The 6,146-nt window shown below is 51.9% G+C and overlaps 1 protein-coding gene across 1 annotated transcript in view; it reads right to left on the bottom strand.

Moving 5' to 3' along the window:
• Positions 1–6,146, bottom strand: part of LOC140715999 (retinol dehydrogenase 11-like) — a 51,557-nt gene that overhangs the window by 14,553 nt on the left and 30,858 nt on the right. The window lies entirely within an intron of this gene.

Consider the following 6,146-nt stretch of genomic DNA (forward strand, 5'->3'; position numbering starts at 1 on the left):
TCTGTTTGGCCAGCGTGGAATCTGTGGGATTCATCGTAATTTCCTTCTCTCTACACTTTAAGGTGGATTTACAAATCTCTCCCCTCACTCGTTTGTTCCGTCGATTACTGAACCTTTCTACTTTGCCGTCTAAAGACCAATTAAAGAATTATTCTATGCTTGCTAGTTTGGGAGCTACATATACACACAGATCTATACGCATAACACTGTTAACTTCTGTTTATTTCGTTTAAGTTTCTATATTTTGGTAGATATTAATAAAGTTAGTGGCTTTAACATTAAAACCTGATTCATTCGTGACCTATTGCTGCTGGTACGTAACCGGGTAGTCAGCAACCAATGTGTCCCAGTAGACCCAGAGGAATTCCACAATCAACCCGTCCAACCCCGGGGACCTACTCCTTCGGAGTCCCGGGATGGGGGTAGGGAAAAGCGAGGCCCTGTGGTGCCGCAACAGCGGACTCCTCAGCCTGGCCTTCTGGCGTTTAGGGTAATTCTTACGAGTATGCCCAGATTCCTTGGAGGCACATGGCACCGCAACCGGCCCGTGGCTTAGCGGATCCGGCAGGGTCACACTCCAAAGTATCCCGCAGCCGCTCCCGGTTTCCGGCTCCATGTTCCCCTTGGCTTGAGCGGCATGCAGATGACCGGCGACCTCACCTCCACCGGCGATGGAGGAGGTTTACTTCGTGGAGGTGGCGGGGCACGTATATAGAGGGTCACCTCCTACAAGGGGCCTGTAGCCGGGGTCACCTCCTACATGGGGCTCTACCGGCACGAAGACCCTTTCGACATCTATCCCCCTACTCGGGGCCAGGGACACCTCTCCAGCGGACGCGTGGGTGGAAAAGGGAGCTGACGCACCTTGCCGATCCCAGTAACACCATTGTCCCCCACCCGCAGCCATAATAGCTCACTCCTCCTCAGCGCTCAAGGGAATACCAACCGTTCAGGATGAGGATTCATCAACGAAAAGGCAGAGCAACCTCGATGGGCCGAATGGCCTAATTGCTCTTCCTATGTCTTGTGTCTGTCTACCTGTGGTTCGTTCAATGCGAGCCTTTTGGAGTTATTCTTCCGCCACAAGCATCTTGCGGAGGCAGCTCGCCATGTGAAAGCGCCACGCTGTCAGAAGTCAAACGCCGTGGAATTAAAACTCGGTCACAGCAGCACTTCGCCAGGGGCAGTTCCGAGAAGAGAGAAAGGGTCGGAGACTCCTCCAGACGGGCCGTCAAAGACGAAACTGCGCTCTCCTCCACCTTTCCTCCGTCCCCCGCCACCGTTCTTCAGGACTTATTCCCCAAGTAAATCGACTTGTTACGAGAGCTCACATACCAACAAATGTCCCACAGTGTGGCGCACCCTCACCGCCCCTCCCGCTGTGCGGGGGCCCCTCAGCTGGCGCGGGTTGAACAGTCTGAGGGAGTGATTCGGGAGAAATCCATCCCTCCCATCCCTCCCCACGGACCTCCCTCCGGGCACTCATTCCTGCAAACGGAAGAAGTGCTACACCCTGCCCCCACACTTCTTCCCTCACCACCATCCCAGGCCCCAGACAGTCCTTTCAGGTGAGGCACCACATCACCTGCGAGTCAACTGGGGTGATATACTCTATCCGGTGGTCCCGATGTGGCCATTTATACATTGGGGAGACCCGCCGCAGACTGGGAGACCGTTTCACCGAACACCGGCGCTCAGTCCTCCAACAGTGGCGGGATCTCCCTGTGGCCACACACTTCAATTCCACAGACCACTCCCACTCCGATATGTCTGTCCATGGCCTCCTCTACTGTCAAGATGAGGCCACACGCAGGTCAATGGAGCAATACCTTATCTCCCGCCTAGGTAGCCTCCTTCCTGCCGGCATGAACATCCAACTCACTGACCTCCGTTGATACCCCTGCCCCCCACCCTTACCCCCATCCCTATCTATTATTTTAGTCTGGTTCTCTTTCTCTCTCTTTTGCCCCCCTCACTATAATCTCCCCCCAGCCCTACCTTTCTCTTTTATTTCCCATAATTCTCCACCTTCCCCCTAGCCCATTTCCCTCCAGCCTATCACTTCCCAGCTCTCTACTTCATCCCTCCCCCCACTTCTTATCCCCCCCTCGACCATCCCATGTTACTTCACTCCTGATGAAGGGTTTCGGCCCGAAACGTCGTCACTACCTCCTCCCATAGATGCTGTCTGGCCTGCTCAGTTCTGCCAGCATTTTGTGTTTTTTATTTATTTCCAGCATCTGCAGATTCACTCGTGTGACCTATTAACCAGTGCGTCTTTGAACTGTGGTCAGTTGGAGAACGTACACCATCCTTACAGACAGCGCTGGGAATTGAACCCAGGTCGCCGGTACTGTAAAGTGTTGCGCTACGGCGCCGCCTTTAGTACGCAGCCGCAACAATGACGAACGGGCTTGGATGTGATTGGCGAAATGATTTAAAAACTTGTATATCATATCAGCTCTCCTGCGCAGCACCCTGCATTTGCCTGACACCTAGCCCCTCCCTGAGCCCTCCATGGACGATGGCTTGTGGGTGTGCGCAGCAAGATCCCACAGGTAGACAGACCACAAGATCAATTAGGCCATTTGGCCCATCGAGTTTGCTCTGCCTTTTCGTCTTCTCCCTCAACCTCATTCTCAAGCCTTACCCCTGACCTTTGATGCCCTGACCAATCAGGAGCCTCTGCTTTAAGTATGTGTGACTTGGTCTCCGCAGCCGCCTGTGGCAAATAACTCACCACCCTCTGGCTGAAGATATTTCTCCTCGTCTCTGTTCTGAATGGACATTCCTCCATTCCGAGGCTGTGCCCACTGATCCCCCACTCCCGGAAACATCCTCTCCACATCCTCCTTAGGTCTTTCAATATTCAGTAGGTTTCAATGAGATCCGCCCCCCCCCCACCCAATTCTTCTAAACTAGAGCGAGTACAGGCCCAGAGCAATCAAACAGTCCTCACACATTAACCCTTTCACTCCCCATTCATTCTCACGAACCTCCTCTGTACGAAGCTCAGGAGAAAGATGAAAGCATGAAATTATCAAAAAAAGAGGGGAGGGGTGGAACGGACTGAAATTCACCACCCAGAGTTGGGAGAAAAAGGAGTAAGCAGAGATTCCTTTTCCCCGCGAATCTTAAGATCTTTTTTCCTCACATAGCACGATCAAGATTGCGTTTGAGTAAGGAACCAGTGTTTTTGGATATTAGACCATAAGACATAGGAGCAGAATTAGGCCATTTGGCCCATCGAGTCTGCTCCCCCCATTCAATCATGGCTGATCCTTTCCTCTCCTCCTCAGCCTCAGTTCCCGGCCTTCTCCCCAAAACCCTTGATGCTGTGTCCAATCAAGAAACTAGCTCTGCCTGAAATACACCCAACGACGTGTCCTCCATAGCTGTGCATGGCAAAAAAAAAATCCCACAAATTCACCACCCTCTGGCTAAAGAAATTACTCTGCATCTCTGTTTTAAATGGACGCCCCTCTATCCAGAGGCTGTGCCCTCTTGTCCTAGACTCCCCCACCATGGGAAACATCTACTCCATCCAGGCCTTTCAACATTCGAAAGGTTTCAATGAGATCCCCCCTCATCCTTCTGAATTCCAGTGAATACAGACCCAGAGCTATCAAATGTTCCTCTGTGATACCCCTTTTGTTCCCAGAATTATCCTTGTGAACCTCTTCTGAACCCTCTCCAATGTCAGCACATCTTTTCTAAGATGAGGAGCCCAAAACTGTTCACAAGACTCAAGGTGAGGCCTCACCAGTGCCTGATAAACCCTCGGCATCACATCCAACCTCTAACACTGCATCCTCACCACCGACACTACCTGCAAGTTAACCTTTAGGCTGTTCTGCACAAAGACTTCGAGGTCCCTTTGCATCTCATATTTTTGGATTTCCCTCCACCCGTTTAGAAAATAGTCCGCACATTGATTTCTACAACCCAAGTGCATGACCCACGCATTTTCCGACATTGTATTTCATTTGCCACTTTCTTGCCCATTCTCCTAATCTGTCTAAGTCCTTCTGCAGCCAACCTGTTTCCTCAACACTACCTGCCCCTCCACCAAGCTTCGTATCATCTGCAAACTTGGCAAGAAAGCCATCTATTCCATCATTCAAACCATTGATATACAGCATAAAATGAAGCAGTCCTTACACAGAGCCCTGTGGGACACCACTAGTCACTGGCAGCTGACCAGAAAAGGAACCTTTTGTTCCCACTCGCTGCCCCCAACCAATCAGCTAATGCTCTAACCATGTCAATAACTCCATGGGCTCTGAACTTGGCAAACAGCCTCACGTGTAACGCCTTCTGAAAGTCTAAATGTACAACATCCACTGCATCCCCTTTATCTATCCTACTTGTGACCTCCTCAGGCAAGATATGAAGTACAAGGTGATAGGTGCTGAGCCAGATCTGCTGTGGTCAGATTGAACAACAGGACTGTCAGGAGAGTCTGACCAGCCTCCAGTTTCTCAAGTTCTTCACACCCAAACTCTTATTTCAGAAACTGAGGAGCCCTGACCTCACTCACCATTAAGAACCCTCCATTGTTCTGTAACCACCTCTGACTCCTACAGCCCTCCCTGCCTCTGTAACTACCTCCCTCGCCTTCATCTCTATGCACCCCTCCAGCCCCTACATCCCTCCACATCTCTGTAACACACTCCCTCTATGTCTCTCCAACCTCCTCCCTCTCCATCTGTGTGAATCCCCTTCAGCCCCAGCACCCCTTCCTGTCTCTACATCCAGCTCTTACAACCTTTCCTATCCTCATTTACCCCCTCTTCTCCCTACATCCCTCCCCATCTCTGTGATCTCCTCCCTCCTCTACAACCCTCCTGCCTCTGTTACATCCTCTCTCCACTACACCCCTTCCAGTTTGTGACCCCTCCTCCTCCCTCACAACCCTCCCCCGCCCCTACAACCCTCCCTCCTCCACTCCCTCTACACCCTCCCTGCCTCTGTGACCCCTTCTTCTCCCACACTCCTCCTTGTCTCGTAACAACCTACAGCTCCCCCTTCCCCCCATACACCCCTTTTCTTCTATGACTCCCCTCCCTCCCTTACAAATCTCCTCATCACTGTGACCCCACTCTCCCCATCTATGTAACTATCTTCCTACCCTACACCCGCTCCCATCTCTGTAACCTGCGTTGGTCCCTCCACCCCTCCGTGTTTATGTATATCCCTCACTTCCCCGTACATCTCTCCTCATTTCTCTGACTGCACCCCCCCCCCCCCCCCATACCAGTCCGCATCTCTTGTCCTCCCCACTTGGGATTCTTGAGGCCCCTGCTATTTCTAGACAGGGTGTACGTGGGGAGGACCGGCTCCCTGAAGGCCCACGGACCAGTGGACCCAGAGCACAATGTGACGTGTGCTGTGGGTGAAGTCAAGTGACTTCATGACGTCATGTGACGACGCTGTGGGTGAAGTCATGTGACTTCATGACGTCATGTGACGGCGCTGAGGGTGAAGTCATTGCACAGAAGCAGGTAAGTCGGTTACAGAGAAGAGCTTTGAACAGACACCGAGGGTGGTAGTGATCGTTTATTTATTGTGTGAAGCCCACCAGCGCGCGGGGCTGGGTGGGAGAGCAGGGAACCCGAACACTTGCCGCTGGTCTTTGGATTGGCCATCCCAGGGAACTCTCAGGAAATGGGACAAGATGTCGGGATCAGTGACTCCCAGTCAGGGCTTTCGGGTCCTGTGCTGGAGAGTCCCTGGTCCGATGGATTACAGTCCTGCAACCACCAGCTTTAACCTCTACCGTCCCCACTTCCTGAGGGCTCTCCTTCCCACGGAGAGGAGGTGGCATCGAGGGTTGGATTCTTGAGTCAACCTGCGGACTATGACTCTCATGGGACTTGAAATATTGATTAGTATTTCTCTTAATAGTAATTATTTTGTAACAGCCTTCTTTTCTGCTATCATAATTATATGTGCTGCGCGTGACTGTTGGTTCTCCTTGGCCCTGCAGGAATGCTGTTCCATTCATGTGTATCACTGAGTGACGATTAAAGTTGAACCTGGACGTGGAGCATCAGGTCCTGTACTTGGATCTGAAACTTCGGACCTGGATTTGGAATTTGGGGTCTGCAGTCTAGGGTTTGGTCCCACTGAGCGGGTGAGGCGGG

Source organism: Hemitrygon akajei, chromosome 24, assembly GCF_048418815.1.
Source record: "Hemitrygon akajei chromosome 24, sHemAka1.3, whole genome shotgun sequence".
In the NCBI taxonomy this organism is placed as follows: Eukaryota; Metazoa; Chordata; class Chondrichthyes; order Myliobatiformes; family Dasyatidae; genus Hemitrygon; species Hemitrygon akajei.